Consider the following 19,687-nt stretch of genomic DNA (forward strand, 5'->3'; position numbering starts at 1 on the left):
TCTGTCCTTCCTCACAAACAGTTGGTTGGCATGTAAATAGCTTACGGTGTGTAAAGGTCTGTAATTAGAGCTTGGGACAGCATAGTAGATGTGGCAGACATGTTCTGTGCCCATGAAGAGTTTACAGTCGAAGGAGGGAGACAGAACAAGACCTTACCCTCCCAGGAACACTTTGCATTACACTGCTAGTATTCCTGTAGAGCATCACGTCAGCCATCCCCTTCCTATCTCCTGTCACGCTCCTATCCCTCTGGCCAAACCCGGGAGCTTCGAGGTCATCCGGGATACTGGCATCATAATAGAGATCCTGATTACCATGGTAATAGGAGTCAGGATCATCCCCACTTCATATCATCCTGAGCGGCCCAAAGCCCTTCTGCTCTTCTAACGCCACCTACTCACTGTAGTTCGATGTCATCCATCTTGCCGCCGACCCGTCGCCCACATCCTGCCTCTGGCCTGGACCTCCCTCCCCCTTCACATCCAAAAGACTATAACTCTCCCTTCCTTCAATACATTATGAAGGCACATCTCCTCCAAGAGGCCTTCCCTGACTAAGCCCTAGTTGGAGTGGCAGACACTTAAATAAATTACAGATAGGAGGTTATATTATACTCTGCATGAGCTGAGTACAATGCTCTACACACAGTAAGCTCTCAATAAAAGCAATTGATTGAGTGATATCCGACAGACCATCACTCTCCCTAGCTTCAAAATTCTCTTAAAATCACATCTCCTCCAAGAGGCCTTCCCTAACAGCCTTCAATTCCCCACCCTATTCACCCTCCCTTCTGGGTCACCTATGTCTTAAATCTGTACCTCCTAAGTACTTAATATTCACCCGTCCTCAGCCCCACATTCACATGCACTTATACTCTACTATTTCCCCTATCTGTATTTCTTTTAATGTCTGGAGCCCACACTAGACTGTAAGCGCGTTGTGAAGCTTCTTGTGAGAAGGGATCATGTTTACCAACACTATTGAATTGTACTCTCCCAAACGCTTAGAGAAAACGGTCAATACATATATATTATGTATACATGATTTATTGATTGATTGATATGAAAGAAGAGAACACAACTTAGTAATAGTACACTGCCCTTCATAGGTCAATTTATAGTAAATTTCCAATAAGCTTTGCGTGTGGTCTTGTGGTGTGCCATGATCGTATAGTGGTTAGTACTCTGCGTTGTGGCCGCAGCAACCTCGGTTCGAATCCGAGTCATGGCAGAACAGGAGGTAAAGTGCTTTTTTTTTTAACGTAGGAACGCCCTTTGTTCATCATTCTGAGCCAGTATGATAAAAAAAAAAACTGTGGTACTTGTGAAGAGCTTATTACGTGCCAAGCATATTAATTGCAAGAAGGTAATTACAGAAGGGGAAAATTGCTTCCCTTAACAATGTTGCCAGAGAGAAAGTGATAGGTCAATCATATATAAATACAAAATCCCAGTTATGGTCATTTAATCATGAACTCCCCAAGAGCCACGTGAGGACTCATTTAATTGGATTTCTGGGGCGGGTGCCCGAGTCTCATGATCTTATTTTGGGAGCTGAAGTGAGGTAGAAGGGGGCAAAGTGATAACGCCGATGGTAAGGAGTTTCTCTTTGATGAGGAGGTGGAGGCGAAATCACCGGAGATTCTTGAGGAGTGGGGAAACGTGGCCTGAACGTTTTTGTAGACAAATAATCTGGACAGCAGAGTGAAGTATGGATTGGGGAGAGACAGGAGGCAGGGAGGTCAGCAAGGAGATTGATACAGTAGTCAAGGCAGGACAGGATAAGAGACAGATCAAACAACGCAATCCAAGCACCTTCTACATCCTCAACGTTTCCTTCCAATAGTTCCAATCGTAAATGAGTTTCCTAGAGGCTCGTTGGCCAAGGGTTAGATGGTCATTTTAAAGTACGAGTGGGCCCGATTTTAAATCCAGCAGGAGTCCCGTCTCTTGTTTTTATTTTTCCTGAGTGGATTCCATACTACTCCTCTATGCGGCGGAAATTAGCGGTGTGGTGATGAGGGCCCGAGTCAGAAGATTTAAAATTTGAGGCAGTGGATAGGTGGGTCAAAGCACTCCAGCAGGGTGACGTTTCCTAGGTGACAATCGCAGCCGAGAGGACCGGGAGGGGTGAGCGGGCCAGGAACAAATCAAGGATGAAGGGAAGTTTGGCATGGTGGATCAGGGAGCCCCCAAACCACTGTGTCTGTGGGGGGATGGTGTGGGAGGGTTGGGAGAGGCCGACGGTGGGCGGGGAAGAAAGGGGTAGGAGGGTAGGAGTGAAGAAGTTGAGAGGTGTGGAAGAAAAGCTTTACAGATGCTAATTACTGTGGAAGAAAAACTTTAAAGACTCTGCGTTGTGATTAGAAAAGGGTGTGTCAGAGACAAGTTTATTACTACTAGCACTTCATCCAGCACTTAGTAGGGAGAGATATTGAGTAGCAGAGATTCCCCTTGCTAGTCAAGGCCAGCTCTACTTCAAGCAATACAGACTTTCTTTATATACTATTAATTCTCTGTGCCTCAGTTACCTCATCTGTAAAATGGGGACTAAGACTGTGAGCCCCACGTGGGACACCTTATAATGATAATAATAACGTTGGTATTTGTTAAGCGCTTACTATGTGCCAAGCACTGTTCTAAGCACTGGGGTATATTCAAGGTAATCAGGTTGTCCCACGTGGGGCTCACAGTCTTAATCCCCATTTTACAGATGAGGTAACTGATGCACTGAGAAGTTAAGTGACTTGCCCAAAGTCACACAGCTGACAAGTGGCAGAGCAGAGTTAGAACCCACGACCTCTGACACAGCTGACGAGTGGCAGAGCGGAATTAGAACCCACGACCTTTGACTCCCAAGCCTGTGCTCATTCCACTAAGCCACACTGGAATGGGTATTGAATCCCCATTTTACCATCATTTTTATTATTATTACAGCATTCATAATGATCAGAAGAATACAATAAAAGAAATAATAATAATAATGATGGCATTTATAAAGCACTTACTATGTGCAAAGCACTGTTCTAAGCACCGGGGAGGTTACAAGGTGATCAGGTTGTCCCACGGGGGGGCTCACAGTCTTTCACACTCCAAGGCTGGGCTCCCTTGCCCTCCCTTGAGCTCCACTGCATGGCTCAGTGGAAAGAGCACGGGCTTTGGAGTCAGAGGGCATGGGTTCAAATTCTGCTCCACCAATTGTCAGCTGTGTGACTTTGGGCAAGTCACTTTACTTCTCGGTGCCTCAGTTACCTCATCTGTAAAATGGGGATTAAGAGTGTGAGCCCCCTGTGGGGCAACCTGATCACCTTGTAACCTCCACAGTGCTTTGCACATAGTAAGCGCTTAATAAATGCCATTATTATTATTACCCGACCCCCTCTGGCCACCGGCAACTGCCCGATTTAGGCCAGACACACCGCCCCATCCCCGGGGGCAGCAGGATTCTCGTAGCCGCCCTCTGGCCTGCTGGAGCTAAACTTGAGTCCCCACTCTGTTCTCTGCTTTTCCCCAAAGGACCCCAGAAGCTCCTTGCCCCCATTTTCTTCCTGAGAAAGCGCAGAAAATGATCGGCTGTAGCATAGAATGGGGGAGCCTCAGCCTGACCCTGGGTCCCCATTACTTCCTGAAGACCATCATGTTAATAACGACTTGACACCTGTCCACATGTTTTGTTTTGTTGTCTGTCTCCCCCTTCTAGACTGTGAGCCCGTTGTTGGGTAGGGACCGTATCTATATGTTGCCAACTTGTACTTCCCAAGCGCTTAGTACAGTGCTCTGCACACAGTAAGCGCTCAATAAATACGATTGAATGAATGAATGAATACCATTACTATTGAAACTCTAGTGTTTGTTAAGCACTTGCTATGTGTGTTAGTAGGTACAGTGCACACTTTTCCTAAGCACGGGGGTAAAAACAAGGTAATCCAATCAGTTACAGTCCCTGTTCCACCTCAGGTTCCCAGGCTAAGCAGGAGGGAGAATAGGCATTTTACGCGTGAGGAACCTGAGGCACAGAGCAGTGAAATAACTTGCCCACAGTTTCACAACAGGCAACGGGAGGAATCAGGATTAGAACCCAGGTTTCCTGTCTTTCAGGCCTTCGTTCTTTCCCTTAGGCCACACTGCTTCCCTTAATAGAAGACTCTGTCCTCTCTGTTGCCCTGGTGGGTTGCGTATGCAGGGGCCTAGGGATAGGCTGAAGATGGTCCCTGAGATAAGGATTTGGATACTGGGGGGAGGAGAGGAGGGGTGGCTGGAGGGGGCAGGAGGAGGGCAGACAGAAGTGAGGTGGGGCCAAGAACATGTCGCTTCTGTGGAGATGGGATGGTAGGAGGGCATTTCTGCCAAGGGCGGTTCTACTGAGCTTCCTCAGCGGCGGTGTCAGCTGGGAATTGGGATGTGGGGGGAGGCCGAGGGGCTGAGGCTCAGCATCCCGCAGCCGAGATGTTTTCTGTGATCTCTGAGATAACTCCCAATTTCAGGTTTTTGTACAACTTCAGGAAGAACAGTCAGGGACCGACTGAGTTAGGCCCCAGCGGGCAAAGACCTGGGCCAATGCAGGGGTTCCATAGGGTGGCGGGGCAGGGGCTGAGGGCACGACAGGCCCGCTAGATCAGGTCTGACCCCCTTTCCTGGTCCGCCTGACCAGGCTGCAGAGCCGTTAGAAGAGGGTGCTGTCTCACGCTGGAGGCAATGGGATCGTGGGAAGGGAACCCCAAGCCTGGGGGGCTCCTGTCTCTCTGGCACTGCCGCCTCCCGTCACCCGTCAGCAGCAGCCCAGCAAGGTCAGTGCAGGCAGCCTGGGTCCAGCTCCATGGCCAGTCCCGCCCTCAGCCCCCTGGCCCTGCTCCCTTTGGAGTCATATGGTCAGATCTATGTTTGGGCCTGAGTCTGGGCGAGACTTTCACAGTTACTAGAACACGGGCTCCCCCATCCTCGTTCTCTGCCACTCAGAGCCAGAACTGGGCTGAAAAACTTTCCAGGAGGAGAGACAGGCCCCATCCTCAAGGCTTGAGTATCTAGGGTGAAGAAAGGAGGACAGGTGACTCAGTGCATGGAGAATTAGTTCTATCCCAATCTGCCCATCCATGGCACATCTACCCCCAGATTCTCTCTCTTTTTTTTAATCTCTCCCTATTACCACCCTCTTCGGTGGAAGTGACTCTGGATGCGGAAGCCGCTCGTCCCATACTCGGTGAGTCTGATGATCAGAGAAGCTTGACCTACGAGATCACAGAGCAGGCCGTGCCCCACATTGATAAGAGATTCCACTCCCTGCCTGAGCTGGTTCATCAGTATTAGTCCTTGGGGAGACATTACTGGGGCCAGGAAGGATCCTGATTTTGATTTTTCAGAAACATTCTCTCCATCTCTCGGTCTCTGTGTCCCACTCCGATCTCCCGATTTTCTGGGAAAAGGGGGATTTTGATTAAGCTGCAGCTGAGACATGACGGCCCCAATCCCTTCCCACAGCAGGTACAGTGTGACTGAGAACGTGGAGAGATGCACGTTCTCTCCGTCTCTAATGAAGTTTCACACCTTCCCCGTAGGAAAGCCCCGGTCCCAAGCACTTACGGAATCCTAATTTTGGACTTTTCTGAAACATTCTCTCAGACTCTAAAGTCTTAACTTTAAAGTTTCAGATCCTCTTTGCAAGGGCCAAAGAAGGTGACATATCAGGAGTTATCGTTGTGAAACGTGGTTTATAATCTTGCTTTAGCTTAACCCCTTTAACGGAGTGAAGGAAGATCAAACAGGGGAGCCAGACTGCGTTTCCTGCCCACAACGTGTTGACAGTTTAGAGTAGCAGCGTGGCTCAATGGAAAGAGCCCGGGCTTGGGAGTCAGAGGTCACGGGTTCTAATCCCAACTCCGCCACTTAGCTGTGTGACTTTGGGCAAGTCGCTTAACGTCTCTGTGCCTCAGTTACCTCATCTGTAAAATGGGGATTAAGACCGTGAGCCCCATGTGGGACAACCTGATTACCTTATACCCCCCCAGCGCTTAGAACAGTGCTCAGCACATAGTAAGTGCTTAACAAATACGATTATTGTTGTAGGTTAGGCTGAATGCACCCCTGTGTGTTTCCGGCCTCCCGTAAATCTCAACCCCCTGGGCTTTGACCCCATAGCCTCTAACCATTTCACCACCTCCCCTCAGAAGCTCCGAGGTGCCAAGGAGAAATAAATCCCTAAATAATTGTCCTCGACTCATCTGTCATTCAACCCACATATGCAGTCTGTCACTAAATCCTGTTGGATTTATTCACCCCTCCCTCAGCCCCACAGTGCTCATGTATATATCCTTAATTAATCTATTTGTTTACATTAATGTCTGTCTGCCCCTCTAGACTGTAAGCTCATTACGGGCACCTCTCCGAAGAATTTAGTACAGTGCTCTGCACAGTAAGCTCTCAATAAACATGATGGATTGGTTGATTGATTATGGCACTGTGGCCCCAAGGGGATTCAGGACGGAAATGGGGAGAGAATTAGGATTCTGTGATCTAGTCTGTGGGGAATGGAAAAAGGGGAGGGTTCCTTGTAAGTCCATCTTGGGTTTATTTCCACAGGGCTGGGGCGGGGGCAGAGGCCACAAAAGCCTCACATTTGGCCACAGTGCCAAGACCAGATAATAATAATTATGGTACTTGTTAAGTATTTGCTATGTGTCAAGCCCTGTTCTAAGCACTGGGGCAGATACGAGTTAATCAGGTTGAACACAGTCCCTGTCCCCCATGGGGCTCGCAGTCAGAGGAGCAGGGGGAACGGGTATAGAATCCCCCTTTTTACCGATGAGGAAACTGAGGCCCAGAGAAATGAAGTGACTTGTCCAAGGTCCCAGAGCAGACAAGAGGCAGATTCGGGATTAGAACCCAGGTCCTGGGGGCAGTTGGGATTTCTGCAGCTTTTGCATCTGCCAGAGCTCAGCCAGACAAGAGGACGGGGGGATCCCTGGGATGCTGGGGTGGGACTGTTTTCTAACCCTTAGCCAGCTGACAGGTATCTACCGCTTTCGGTTAATGGGCCGGGGACTTTGTTTTGCAGGGGAGGAAGCCACCTGCTGCTATGGGGTTGCGGGGTGGAACAGAAAGAGTCACCCAAAGGAAGCAGCAAGGAGCAACTGCAGCAGCAACTGCAGCAGCGACCACAGGCTGGCGAGCAAATGGGGTCTAGAAGAGTGATTCGTGCAGGATAATTTAGGGCTTTGGTCCCTTTCCAAGAAAGGAGGAGTGGCTTGAAAACACAAGGAAGGTTAACTCTCTTCCCTCAGCACTTCTGTACCCATCTTTAAATCATGTACTATAAATAATTAATCAATCAATCAATCAATCGTATTTATTGAGCGCTTACTGTGTGCAGAGCGCTGTACTAAGCGCTTGGGAAGTACAAGTTGGCAACATATAGAGACAGTCCCTACCCAACAGTGGGCTCACAGTCTAAAAGGGGGAGACAGAGAACAAAACCAAACATACTAACAAAATAAAATACATAGAATAGATCTGTACAAGTAAAATAAATAAATAGAGTAATAAATACGTACAAACATATATACATATATACAGGTGCTGTGGGGAAGGGAAAGAGGTAAGATAAGGGGGATGGAGAGGGGGATGAGGGGGAGAGGAAGGAAGGGGCTCAGTCTGGGAAGGCCTCCTGGAGGAGGTGAGCTCTCAGTAGGGCCTTATATTAATTTCTGTCTCCCCCTCTAGACTGTAAGCTCACTGTGGGCAGGGAATGTGTCTACCAACTTTGTTGTTTTGGACTCTCCCGAGCGGTTTGCACGGTGCTCTGCACAAAGTAAGTGCTCAGTAAATACCATTTTTGATGAGGAGGAGGAGAAGGAGGGAGAAGGAGGGAGGTGGATAGGCGGGTGATCTTGGGAGAATACAATATAACTGAGTTATTTCTCCCTCCTCTTCCCATGGCTCACCCCCTCCATCTAAGGAAACATTGCATTATTTTGCTACAGGCACAGCCAGCTCAGGCCTGGGCCAGTCAGCCCTCTGAAAATAATAGTAGTAATAATAATGATAATGATAATAATAGCGATAATAATAATAACTTATTCATTAAGGGGTTACTGTGTGTCAAATACTCTACAAAGCACTGGGGTAGATACAAGATCGCGGCTCAGTGGAAAGAGCACGGGCTTGGGAGTCAGAGGTCATGGGTTCTAATCCCAGCTCCATCACTTGTCAGCTGTGTGACTTTAGGCAAGTCACTTAACTTCTCTGTGCCTCAATTCCCTCATCTGTAAAAGGGGGATTAAGACTGTGAGCCCCACGGGGACAACCTTGATTACCTTGTATCCCCCCAGTGCTTAGAACAGTGCTTGGCACATAGTAAGCGCTTAACAAATATCAACATTATCATTTTATTATTATTATTAAGATAATAAGGTTGAAACCAGTCCGCCATCTTCTTGCACCCGGGAAGGGAGGGTTTGCGGGTGGATGGGGAGCATAAGGGATGTTTGCTGGTGGAAGTTGGGGGCATTGGGGAGTGGAGGGAAGGGGAGAGAGGGAAATGAGGAGTGGGTAGAGCGAGGGAAGGAGAGGCTTCTAGTGTTCAAATATAGAAGGGGAAATCAAAGGACCGAGGATTATTTTAATCAATCAATCGATTGACCGATCAGTTGTATATATTGAGCACTTACTGTTCATTCATTCACTCATTCAATCGTATTTATTGAGCGCATACTGTGTGCAGAGCACTGTACTAAGCGCTTGGGAAGTACAAGCTGGCAACAGATAGAGACGGTCCCTACCCAACAGCGGGCTCACAGTCTAGAAGGGGGAGACAGACAACAAAACAAAACATATTAACAAAATTAAATAAATAGAACAAATATGTACAAATAAAATAGAGTAATAAATACGTACAAACGTATATACATATATACAGGTGCTGTGGGGAGGGGAAGGAGGTAAGGTGGGGAGGAGGGGGAGAGGAAGGAGGGGGCTCAGTCTGGGAAGGCCTCCTGGAGTAGATGAACTCTCAGTAGGGCTTTGAAGGGAATACTGTGTGCAGAGCACTGTATTAAGCGCTTGGGAGAATACAATATAATAATATAACAGATACATCCCTGCCCACGATGAGGCTTTCGTGTCGCTTGAGGCTGCGAGGAGCCCACAACACGCCTACACTTAACCAGAAATCCTCAAACACCCTACTCCCCACCCAACACAAACACACACACATTCAAATATTATTATTATTATCATCTTCAAAACATTTCTATTAGAAACCTTTCTACGAAGAGTAGCATGTCTGGAGTTTGACCAGCCCCTGCAGGCTAAACGAGTCCCCTGCAACATGGTAGTCAAGGCGACAGGGGCTTTTCTGGGTGTTTGTCTCTAGTTTTGGGATCTTCATGGGGTCCATCTTCCTCTTTCCTGGGGAGACCAGTGTTTATCTATCTATCTATCATCTATCTATCTATCTATCTATCTATCTATCTATCTCTATGTAGACAGAGATAATTGTAGAATTCATTTTATGGTGAAGTAGGAATAGTCTGTTGTTGTTGTTTCAAGTGCTATAATTTAAAAGGTAAGTCGTGTTGAAAAAGCAGCCGCAAAAATGTATTGTATTTTTTGCTGCAATTAACTGTATAATGTGAACCTAATAATTTTGTCGTGGTTTTTCCATTTTGCATATACGCTTTACTTTGATGCTGCTGGTCTTTGTTTTTACTGACTTTGTAAGATTTGTTTGATCAAAGCAGTTATGTGGTGACTTGCCCGTGTCATGAATTATTTAAGATTTTTATAGGTTTTCTGATTATTTTGTTTTTTAGTAGATCTAGAGATAGATCGATAGATAGATAGATAGATAGGTAGATAGAAGCAGTGTGGCTCAGTGGAAAGAGCATGGGCTTGGGAGGCAGAGGTCATGGGTTCAAATCCCGGCTCTGCCGCTTGTCAGCTGTGTGACTTTGGGCAAGTCACTTCACTTCTCTGTGCCTCAGTTGCCTCATCTGTAAAATGGGGATTAAGATTGTGAGCCCCGCGTGGGACAACCTGATCACCTTGTATCCTCCCCAGTGCTTAGGACAGTGCTTTGCACATAGTAAGTGCTTAACAAATACCAAAATTATTATTATAGATAGATCTTCCCTTTTCCTTACAGAGCACGGGCTTTGGAGGCAGAGGTCATGGGTTCAAATCCCGGCTCCGCCAGTTGTCAGCTGTGTGACTTTAGGCAAGTCACTTAACTTCTCTGGGCCTCAGTTACCTCACCTGTAAAATGAGGATTAAGACTGTAAGCCCCCCCGTGGGACAACCTAATCACGTTGGAACCTCCCCAGTGCTTAGAACAGCGCTTTGCACATAGTAAGTGCTTAATAAATACCATCATTATTATTATTATTATCTCCAGTCCTTCCCATCCCGCCCTTTCCCTACTTTCCCTCCCTCCCGGCACTATCCAACCTTGGTTTCTCCCTTTCAGCTTTGTTCATGACAGAGACAGGGAGGAAGGAGGGCGAGAGAGACAGGACTTCAGACCCCTCAGTGGGGCGGAGGGGAGAGCGGAGCCTCCAGCGATCCGCCGGGAACTGTGGGCAGTGACTGGGCTGGGTACACCTGAAGTGGAACCAATGGACCTTCGCATCCTTGGAGACCAATGGCAGTCAGCTTCTCCCAAACACACACACAAACACACACAAACACACACAAACACACACACACACACACACACGTATGTTCTCTGGGCCCCGACAGCCTAGCCTACCTGTACCAGGCTGAAAGAATTTGAACATCCTTGACCTCTTCACCCTGCACCCCTCCAGCCACCCCTCTTTCCCTACCCCTGGCTCCCACGGCTCAATGGGAAGAGCACACTTGGAGTCAGAGGGCATGGGTTCAAATCCCGGCTCCGCCACTTGTCAGCTGTGTGACTCTGGGCAAGTCACTGCACTTCTCTGGGCCTCAGTTACCTCATCTGGAAAACGGGAATGAAGACTGTGAGCCCCACGTGGGCCTCCCCAGCGCTTAGAACAGTGCTTTGCACATAGTAAGCACTTAATAAATGCCATTAAAAAAAGAACATCAGCATCGGCCTGTATCCAGCCCCAGGCCCGTGGCATCCAATCCAGTGGGATGGCCAAGGCCCACTGCCTTCTTTCCATGGGCCAAATTCCTGGTGTCCCTTAGACAGTCAGAGCCGAGGCCCATGTCGAGGGAGACCGAGGGACTGAGGCTCTCTATAGTCTCTGAACTAACTCCCTGTTTGTATTTCAGGGAAAGAACTTCACTGTATGAAAATAATGGTAAGTGCCCATTCCCTTCTCAACCCTCTGAGCAACAAGCTTCACCCTCCGGGTCCCTGTTCCCAAGTTGAGTCTCATCTCCGTGTTGTGTTGGTTTCAGGCTGAAGAAGAAACTATGGAGAGGCAGGTAAAAAAACAAAAAAGGCTGTTCTCCCCGTCCCCTATCCCAGTCCCTGTGTCTGTCTGTTCTCCCCCTGCCCTGGCCCAGCCCCTCAGCCCCCCCTTTTCTCTCTCTCTGTTTGCTTTCAGAGTGGTGAGAGGCCTACAGACACTCAGGTCAGTGGTCCCAAGGATTTCCCTCTGGGTCGGTGCCCCTCTCCCACCCGCTCCAGCCCAGCTCTGGCCACCGCAGCCCCTCCCCGGCTCCTCCCTGGGCAGTTCCACCCAAGGTCAGAGGGAGAACTTGCTAGCATGGCTTAGTGGAAAGAGCCCACTGGCTTGGGAGTCAGAGGTCATGGGTTCTAATCCCGGCTCCACCACTTGTCCGCTGTGTGACTTTGGGTGAGTCACTTCACTTCTCTGGGCCTGTTACCTCATTTGTAAAATGGGGATGAAGACTGGGAGCCCCACGTGGGACAACCTGATGAGCTTGTAGCCACCCCGGCGCTTAGAACGGTGCTTGGCACATAGTAAGTGCTTAACAGATACCATCATTATTATTATTGTCAGAAATAGGGGAGGCCCCGCTGAGTCTCTGCCATCCGCTGTGAAGGTTTCTGACCAAAGTATCACTTAGAGTGTCTCATGGGGTTGTCAGGACTAGCAGGAATTGGAAAAAATAGCTGGCTCACATGGGTCATAGAGGCATTATCTTCCTCGTCCCCCTCGTAGCCCCTTCCTTCCTCTCCCCCTCGTCCCCCTCTCCATCCCCCTCATCTTACCTCCTTCCCTTCCCCACGGCACCTGTATATATGTATATATGTTTGTACATATTTATTACTCTATTTATTTATTTTACTTGTACATATCTATTCTATTTATTTTATTTTGTTAGTATGTTTGGTTTTGTTCTCTGTCTCCCCCTTTTAGACTGTGAGCCCACTGTTGGGTAGGGACTGTCTCTATATGTTGCCAACTTGTCCTTCCCAAGCGCTTAGTACAGTGCTCTGCACACAGTAAGCGCTCAATAAATATGATTGATTGATTGACTGATTATCCTGCTGTTCTATATCATTCAATCAATGCTATTTAGTGCGCGCATCCTGTGTGCAGAGCACTGTACTAAGCACTTGGGAAAGTTCAATACAACAGATTTAGTAGATGTGTTCCCCGATGATACTAATAACGGTGGTATTTGTTAAGCTCTTGCTACGTGCCCAGCACCATTCAGAGTGCTACGGTCAATACAAGGCAATCAGATCTGACAGAGTCTCCTGTCCCACGTGGCACTCACGATCTGAGAGGGGAGAGAGAATGACATTTCATCTCCATTTTACCCAAGAGGGAACTGAGGTGCACAGAAGTGAAGTGACTTGCCCAAGGTGACTCAGAAGGCCAGTGGATGAGCCAGGCTTAAGAACCAGGTCCCCCAACTCTGAACCCCGGGTACTTTTCACTAGGCCATGCTGCTTAACTGGAGCTATGGCACCTTACTGGCACTAGGCTGAGTGAGTTTTCCAAATCAGTTACGCTTGCAGTTTACAATGAGCTGCACCCCTGCCTACCTACTCACCTGTGGCACTCCGTGCCCTGGCGGGAATCTGACCGGCAGGGCCTAGAGAGAGGGAATGGTGCCGCGCATGCTCTTTATGCAGTCCTCAACTCCTCCATGCAGGTTCTCAGACCTCAAGCCTCGTGACTGCCGTTCTTGATGGGACACGCCAAAAGGAGCACTTTCTTTTGTGTCTGTATAGTTTGGTATTTATTGAGTGCTATACTAAGTGGTTGTACAATTTTGTGTTTATGTGTAAGCATGTATTTCAATCCATCGGTGGTATTTATTGAGTGCTTACTATGTGAAAAACCCTGTAGTAAGTCCTTGGGAGAGTATGATACAACAGATTTAGTAGGCATGTCATCATCATCATCATCATCAATCGTATTTATTGAGCGCTTACTGTGTGCAGAGCACTGTACTAAGCGCTTGGGAAGTACAAATTGGCAACACATAGAGACAGTCCCTACCCAACAACGGGCTCACAGTCTAAAAGGGGGAGACAGAGAACAAAACCAAACATACCAACAAAATAAAATAAATAGGATATTTATAGGATAAAAAATAAATAGGATATTAGGATAAAATAAAATAAATAAATAAAAAATAAATAGGATAAATAGGATATTTATTTATATGTACAAGTAAAATAAATAAATAAATAGAGTAATAAATATGTACAACCGTATATACATATATACAGGTGCTGTGGGGAAGGGAAGGAGGTAAGATGGGGGGATGGAGAGGGGGACGAGGGGGAGAGGAAGGAGGGGGCTCAGTCTGGGAAGGCCTCCTGGAGGAGGTGAGCTCTCAGCAGGGCCTTGAAGGGAGGAAGAGAGCTAGCATGTCCCCTCCCCACATGGAGCTTCTCATTAAAATTTGAAAAACACCGCTCTTGGAGATTCTCTTTCTTCAGTCCCAGTGTCCCCTGACACGATGACCCTGTGGCCAGGACGCTGGGGATGTGGGATGTGCTGGGGGCAGTTCTCAGGATACTGGAAAGTTTGAGTTTGTAATAGCTTGATTGTTGGTATTAGACTGCTCTCCTGGGGAAAGAGAACCGATCCACCCCTCTTCACCCCACGTTCTCCTTTTCTAGTGCTTCTTTTGGGGACAAGGGAATAGACTGTGATGGTTTGCCGGGGGACGGAGAGGCAAACCGCAAGGCACATCTCGTATCTGCATCGATGTCAGTAGCGTCTAGGGCAGCAGTTCCAGCCCCCGAGTAACCCACCTAATTCTCTCACTTCTCGTTTCTTAATATTGATTTGATTTCATTTGAATCATTTCTCTCTGAAGGGCTTCACGTTGTAAAAGCATCACCTGCTTTCCCTGAGAAAATGGAGTTTCTCGGTCAAGGTCTGCAGTGCACAACTTCTAGAAAAAGCCCAGGTGTGAAAGTCAGGGGACCTCGGTCCTAATTCTGGCTCTTCCACTTTCCTACTGGGTGACCTCAGTCAAGTCACTTGACTTCTCCGTGCATCAGTTTCCTCCTCTGTAAAATGGAGATTCCATTCCTGTTTTCCCACCCCGTTAGACTTTGAGCCCCATGTGATTCAGAGGCTGTATACAGCTTTATTATCCTGCATCTACCCCAGAGCTTAGCAAAGTGATTGGTACTTAGTAAGTGCTTAGCAAGTAGCACAATTATTAATATTAACTATTAGGAAGCACTGACTGACTTGCCAGCCTGTGGGCCTCCTTTCAGAAATCTTGTAGGCTGTAAGCTCCTTGTGGGCAGGGAGCATCTGTACCAACTCTGTTATACTCACCCAAGCACTTAGTACAGTGCTCTAGACATCGTAAGCGCTCGGTAAATACTATTGATCGACTGATCTCATCTGCGAGCCCGGCACAGGTGGTGTGCGGTCCTGCAAAGAAACTGTAGGGAGCGCGGTGCGCGCTGGGCCCGTTCCTCCTCTAGGTCCCCTAACAATAGTAATGATGGTATTTGTTAAGCGCTTACTATGTGCCAGACACTGTACTAAGCACCGGACTGGATCCGGGCAAATTGGGTTGGACACAGTCCCACGTGGGGCTCACCTTCTCAATGCCCATTTTCCAGATGAGGTCACTGAGTCCCAGAGAAGTGATGTGTCCAGGGTCACCCAGCAGACAAGTGGCAGAGCCGGAATTATCATCATCGTCATCATCAATCGTATTTATTGAGCGCTTACTATGTGCAGAGCACTGTACTAAGCGCTTGGGAAGTACAAATTGGCACCATATAGAGACAGTCCCTACCCAACAGTGGGCTCACAGTCTAAAAGGGGGGAATTAGAACCCATGACCTACCCCCGGCGCCCCCGCCTGCACCCCACTGGTCCCGGGGTGGCTCGGCCCCTTGGAGAGGGTCTCCAGAGGACCTTCCAAGCCCTACTGAGAGCTCACCTCCTCCAGGAGGCCTTCCCACACTAAGCCCCCTCCCCATCCCCCCCACCTTACCTCCTTCCCCTCCCCACAGCACCTGTATATATGTAGAGATGTTTGTACGGATTTGTTACTCTATTGTATTTGTACATATTTATTCTATTTATTTTATTTTAGTAATATGTTTTGTTTTGTTGTCTGTCTCCCCCTTCTAGACTGTGAGCCCGCTGTTGGGTAGGGACCATCTCTAGATGTTGCCAACTTGGACTTCCCAAGCGCTTAGTCCAGTGCTCTGCACGCAGTAAGCGCTCAATAAATACGATTGAATGAATGAATGAATGAAAGGGATCCGAGCCCTCCGGGGGAGCCGGGGACAGACTCGGCCCGGGGTCGGCTGGTAGCGGGATTGAGTCCTGGCCCACCTGGGTTCATTCAATTCATTCATTCAATCCTATTTATTGAGCGCTTACTGTGTGCAGAGCACTGGACTAAGCGCTTGGGAAGTGCAATTAGACAACAGATAGAAACAATCCCTACCCAGCAACGAGCTCACAGTCTAGAAGGGGGAGACAGACGACAAAACAAGTAGATAGGTGTCAATACCATCAAAACAGATAAACAGAATTACAGATATATAATACACAACCAAATTGAGTAATGAATATGTACAAATATACACAAGTTGACCACCAAGGTCTCGGGGTTGTTGGACCCCTTCCCCCCAAACTCCCACCCTCCCTATAGAGGCGGCCGGGAGAAGCAGCATGGTCTAGTGGCAAGAGCCCGGGCTTGGGAGTCCGAGGATGTGAGTTCTAATCCTGCATCTGCCACCTGCCTGCTGTGGGACCTTGGGCAAGTCACTTCACTGCTCTGGGCCTCAGTTACCTCATCTTTAAAATGGGGATTAAGACTGTGAGCTCCACGTGGGGCCACCTACCTTGTATCTACCCCAGCGCTTAGAACAGTGCATGGCACAGAGTAAGCGCTTAACAGCTACCATAATAATAATTATTATTATTATGGGGTCTGGGACGGAGGCTGCCAGCGGCGGGCGGGGCAAGGAGGAGGACGGGAGGGTAGGTAAATTTGGGAAGGGGCGAGTAACTTCTGCTTTGAAAAGTGAAAGGGGAGAGCAGAAATTAGGGAGGGGGGTGTGCTTGTGGGTGGGTGTAAAATAGACAAAGACAGAAAGAGAAACAGAAGGAGATAAACAGATATTTAGAGAAAAAGACGTAGACAGAAAGACAGGGCAATTTAGAGAGACATAGAACGGGAGCTGCAGGGAGAGACATATCGAAAAAGAGAGAAATGGAGAAAAAGAGAGCAGTGAGGACGGGATTGAAAGAGCCGGAGAAGGAGAGGCAGCGAGAGACAGAGATGGAGATAAATCAGGAAGATTTAGAGAAAGAATGATAGAGAGGAAGGGCGAGAGGCAGGGAGAGATGCAGAGATGCAGAGATGGAGAGAGACAGAGACCGAGAATGGGGCAGAAACTGAGGGAAAGAGAGCTGTGAGGGGCGGGAAAGAAAGAGACAGAGAAAGAGAGGCAGCGAGACAGAGGGGGAGATAAACCAGGAATAATAATAATGATGATGGCATTTGTTAAGCGCTTACTATGTGCAAAGCACTGTTCTAAGGGCTGGGGAGGATACAAAACGATCAGGTTGTCACAGCCAATCCCCATTTTACAGATGAGGTAACTGAGGCCCAGAGAAGTGAAGTGACTTGCCCAAAAAGTCACACAGCTGACAATCGGCGGAGCCAGGATTTGAACCCCTGACCAGTGACTCCAAAGCCCGGGCTCTTTCCACTGCGCTACGCTGCTTCTCCTGCAGTGTAGGAGTCTTCCAGACTCAGCGAAAGAAAGATAGGGAGACAGCGAGAGAGAGGCAGGGAGAGATTCAGACCCAGACCAGAAAGAGAGAGGCAGGAGAAAGAAAGGGAAACGGATTGAACGAGGAAGTAGAGACCGCTCGTTTGGGGCAGGGAGCGTGTCTACTGATTCTTTGGTACTCTCCCAAGTGCTTAGTACAGTGTGCTGCATAGAGTAAGCGCTCCATAAATCGATTGATTGACTGTGAGCCCGCTGTTGGGTAGGGACGGTCTCTATATGTTGCCAACTTGTCCTTCCCAAGCGCTTGGTACAGTGCTCTGCACACAGTAAGCGCTCAATAAATACGATTGATTGATTGATTGATTGATTGATTGGTTGATTGGTTGGTTGACTGACAGGGCCAGAGACCGGCTGTGTTTGGGGCTGGGAAGTTCCGCCTCGTTCCGCTCGGCAGTTCGCTGTCTGCGGTACTGAAACGCGCCTCCATGCTGGCCGCCCCTTCTCATTCATTCATTCAAGAGTATTTACTGAGCGCCTACTGTGTGCAGAGCGCTGGACTAAGCGCTTGGGAAGTCCAAGTCGGCAACATCTAGAGACGGTCCCTACCCAACGGTGGGATCACAGTCTAGAAGGGGGAGACAGACAACAAAGCAAAACCGGGCAGCGCTTCTGCAGAATGTGGACATAATAATAATAATAATAATAATAATAATAATAATAATAGCATTTATTAAGCGCTTACTATGTGCGAAGCACTGTTCTAAGCGCTGGGGAGGGTACAAGGTGATCAGGTTGTCCCACGGGGGCTCACAGTCTTCATCCCCACTTCACAGATGAGGTCACTGAGGCACGGAGAAGTGAAGTGACTTGCCCGCAGTCCCACAGCTGACAATTGGCGGAGCCGGGATTTGAACCCATGACCTCTGACTCCAAAGCCCGGGCTGTTTCCATTGAGCCACGCGCACCATTTACATACCCAGATATTTCCTTCTCAAGCCTCATCTTCAAACAAGATCTGTGTGAAGGATTTTATTCCAGGTGGAGGAGTGGAAAACGGACGAGTTTATCTTTAAATTCAGATAATAGTAATAATAATTCTGGTAAGGATAATAATTGAGGTGTCTGTCAACTGCCTCCTTTTGAGCAGAGAATGCGTCTACCAACTCTGTTACATTGTATTCTCCCGAGTGCTTAGTACAGTGCTCTGCACACAGTAAGTGCTCAATAAATACAGTAGATTGATTGATTGATTATTATATGCAAAGTACTGTGCTAGATACACTATAATCAGTGAGATACAGCCTCTGTCCTACATGGGGCTCACAGTCCAAGGAGGAAGGACCAGACCTCCACTCTCACCACCTTCAAAGCATTATTAAGGTCACATCTCCATGAGGCTTTCCCCGATTAAGCCCTCTAGACTGTAAGCTCACTGTGGGTAGGGAAAGTGTCTATTTATTGTTATGTTGTAGTTTCCCGAGTGCTTAGTACAGTGCTCTGCACACAGTAAGTGCTCAATAAATACAGTAGATTGATTGATTGATTATTATATGCAAAGTACTGTGCTAGATACACTATAATCAGTGAGATACAGCCTCTGTCCTACATGGGGCTCTCAGTCCAAGGCGGAAGGACCAGACCTCCACTCTCACCACCTTCAAAGCATTATTAAGGTCACATCTCCATGAGGCTTTCCCCGATTAAACCCTCTAGACTGTAAGCTCACTGTGGGTAGGGAAAGTGTCTATTTATTGTTATGTTGTAGTTTCCCAAGTGCTTAGTACAGTGCTCTGCACACAGTAGGTGCTCAATAAATACAGTAGATTGATTGATTGATTATTATATGCAAAGTACTGTGCTAGATACACTATAATCAGTGAGATATAGCCTCTGTCCTACATGGGGCTCTCAGTCCAAGGCGGAAGGACCAGACCTCCACTCTCACCACCTTCAAAGCATTATTAAGGTCACATCTCCATGAGGCTTTCCCTGATTAAACCCTCTAGACTGTAAGCTCACTGTGGGCAGGGAAAGAGTCTATTTATTATGTTGTAGTTTCCCAAGTGCTTAGTACAGTGCTCTGCACACAGTAAGCACTCAGTAAGTATGACTGATTGACTCTTTTCCCCAGCTCACTCTCCCTTCTGCATTGTCTGTGCACTTGGATCTGTGACCTTTGGGCATTTGATATTTGCCCCATCCTCAACCGCACAGCACTTATGTACATATGTCTCCTGGCTCCTCTGGGTTTCTCCTCTTTCCCCTTTCCTGTCTCCTGTCTGTCTCATTTGACTGAACCCTCCGTAGTAGCAGCAGGAGCAGAAGCAGGAGCAGTGTAATAGTAATAGTAGTAGTAGAGCTGCAGCAGTAGTACTACTAGTAGTAATAGTAGTAGTAGTAGTAGTAGAGAAGCAGCACGGCCTAGTGGAAAGAGCACGGGCTTGAGAGTCAGAGGACCTGGGTTCTAATTCATTCAATCGTATTTATTGAGCGCTTACTGTGTGCAGAGCACTGTACTAAGCGCTTGGGAAGTCCAAGTTGGCAACATATAGA

At 47.9% G+C, this 19,687-nt stretch overlaps 1 non-coding gene across 1 annotated transcript; it reads left to right on the top strand.

Moving 5' to 3' along the window:
* Nucleotides 1–1,159: 1,159 nt before the first annotated feature.
* TRNAH-GUG lies at nt 1,160–1,231 on the top strand. Its single transcript has one exon. It is a non-coding gene; the product is annotated as a tRNA-His (tRNA).
* The last annotated feature ends 18,456 nt before the right edge of the window (nt 1,232–19,687 follow it).

This window comes from Tachyglossus aculeatus, chromosome X4 (genome assembly GCF_015852505.1).
Source record: "Tachyglossus aculeatus isolate mTacAcu1 chromosome X4, mTacAcu1.pri, whole genome shotgun sequence".
In the NCBI taxonomy this organism is placed as follows: Eukaryota; Metazoa; Chordata; class Mammalia; order Monotremata; family Tachyglossidae; genus Tachyglossus; species Tachyglossus aculeatus.